A 2627-nucleotide genomic window follows, 5' to 3' on the forward strand; every position below is an offset into this window, starting at 1 on the left:
GGGACCTTCATCCTGGCAAGGCACAGAGCCAGGTCTGGCTGGGAAAGACCCCGCACTGGCCCACAGGTGGGGAGCCAGCTCAGGCCCCAGTGGCCCTGGGGCCTCAACATTGTGGGCAGCTCAGGGTGAGGCACCACCCACTCTCATTCTTGGGCTAAGGGACTCTGACTTGGACTTAGTCATGGGCCCATGAGACCCCAAGACCTCTTCCCTCACCCCTGCCTTGGTGACCCTTTAATACAGCCCCGGCTTGGTTTTTAGGGATCCCATAGGAGCCTCTAAGACCATCTCAGGGGGCTATGGGTCTGGAGTTGGGGCCGGGTGCCAGTAGCAGCAGATGGGTAGGGAGGGGTGTCTGAACCGAGGTAGGATGGGGGCTAGCGGCCACCTGGGAGCAGGGGAGTGAGCTGAGGACGCCGAGGGGCCGCAGGAGGGAGGGGTGGCTGGCGCCAGCGCAGCGTGACCACTGCACAGTCCGACAGGCTCCACTTTCGAAGGAATCTGCCTTGCTGTTCCTGTGGCCCAGGCCAGAAACAACAGCGGGCAGGAGGGAGGCGGGAGGGCTCCGAGGCCCGGCCTATTATCTCCACGGTTCCCAGACCCCTGGCCACCCCCTGCCCCCAGGCATTCTTTCCGGAGTTGACTCCTTCTCCCTCCAGCTCTGGGCCGAGGGTGGATGTGGGAAAGAATGAGCCTGCCTTAGCCCGCCCTGGAGCCCTTGTCTCACAACAGGGGGTGGCTTTCTGTCTCAAGTGGCTGAGGTGGCTGTGAGCAGAGTGGGGACCACAGAGCTGACCCCCACTAGCCTCCAGCCTCAATGGCCCAGTACCCTGGAACCCTAATAAAGGCCCCAGTTGGACAGGGCCTCTGGCCTCAGTTTGCTCAACTGTAACATTGGGGATTATCCCCGAAGTCTTCTCATTTTAGATCTCTGGGATTTTAGGGGAACAGTAAGGGGGGCTCAGACACCAGCTGGAGACGACCTTAGAAAGTTAGCAATCTGGCCATGCGTCTAGTGTCTCCCCAGCTCTTCAGCCCTGAGACTGGGCCTGAGCAGCCCAGGAGCCTCAGTGGCTGACCCAGCACCTCTCTCCTTCCTAAACCTCTCACCTTCCTAAACCTCTCACCCTCCAGAGTGCAAGACGGGCAGCCTGCTGGTCCCACAGCCCTGTGAAAGCAGAGGCCGGACAGCAGCCTGCCAGTGTGCCCAGCAGGGCTGGGGCTGGAACACCACCAAGAGTGAGGCTTTGGTGCCCTCTTCTGGCTACATCTGCAAATGACTGCTTCTGGCTTCATTGCCCAGAATTCTCCGCCAGGAGACTGGTGACCCCCCAGGAAACAGCTACCTGCACAGGAACCGACCCTATCTAGTCCAGGTGTGGGATCTCCAGGGGTCTCTCTCCCCTCTCTCCTCTCTCTGGCACACATATCAGCAAAGCCTCCTTCCTGGAGCTCAAGAGCTTAAGAGCCACTGGGCTGGCTCCCTTTCCCTGGACCAGAACTCTGTCAGCTCTCAAGGCAGGGAATGGGCCTCAGCATCCCTGTGTTCATCTTTCATGCCCCTCAGATCTGCTCAGGCTTGGAGAGCAGTGAGGACAGTAAATATTTACTGCTAACAGGAGAAGGCAAATACTGCCCCAATGACCAGAGGTACCAGTGCCAGTTTATCTTTGCCAAGAACAGACACAATCCAGGGAGCCAGCCTGGAGGCAATCACACTAGCAGAGGCAGGACAGGGCCCAGCCTCCTGATCAGCATCACCCTGGGTGCCGACACCCAGACACTAGCTAGGGAGGCGCTGTGCACCTGAGCCCAGGGGACAGATGTGCTCGTTCCAAGCCTCAGTCTCCCCTAAGAGAACAGGTCCAAGGGTACCCGCCCCACACAGCCATTGTGAGGTGCCATCTAAAAGGAGGCCAGTGTGTGGGACCCGTGTATGGGCTGCCCTTGGAGACACCCCTGGACACTGGTTCTCCAGGTGCTGGGTAGAGGCTGCCAGAGGACCCAGGAAAGTTGGGGGGCTTTGGGAGGCAGCTTCTCTCCCACTCCCATAGCCCTGCAGCTGGTACACACTTAGAAGGACCCCCAGCCCCCAGTGCTAGGTTGACAGGAGGACTGGACTCAGTTGATTGTCACAAGCAGCTCCATGGGCAAGCGGAGGCCAGCTCCAGACCTGGTAGCGTCTCAGGGCACTGGAGAGCTGTCCTTCAGATTCCCAGAAGGGGCGGAGCCAGGGCATGGCCCAGACCGGGATTGCACAGCCCAGGGCTGTGGGCCTGGCTTACATGGGGTAACTGGGGGGCTCTAGGCAGCATCTTCTCTCCCTTGCCAGGAGACTGGATCCTATCCTGTCTCTGCCACCTGGGCCCTGGGTCTCCTTGGGCAGCTGCTTCTCCTCGATGCCCAGAGACACGGGGCGACAACCACTCTGCCGCTCTCTCCCACCCCCACCTTTTCAAGGACACAGGGTTGTGGGGCTGCAGGGTTGGGCAGGAAAGGTTCAGGAGGAGGGTTCTGGGTCTCAGAGCTGGGCCAGGTCTCGGGAAGGGTGGGCCAAAGGTGGCAACACCCCATGACTCTCGGTGGCACAGCCTTTACCTACCCTGAGTCTTCAGGACAGAGATCGC

Source organism: Tupaia chinensis, unplaced genomic scaffold, assembly GCF_000334495.1.
Source record: "Tupaia chinensis unplaced genomic scaffold, TupChi_1.0 Scaffold000047_1, whole genome shotgun sequence".
Taxonomy (NCBI): domain Eukaryota; kingdom Metazoa; phylum Chordata; class Mammalia; order Scandentia; family Tupaiidae; genus Tupaia; species Tupaia belangeri.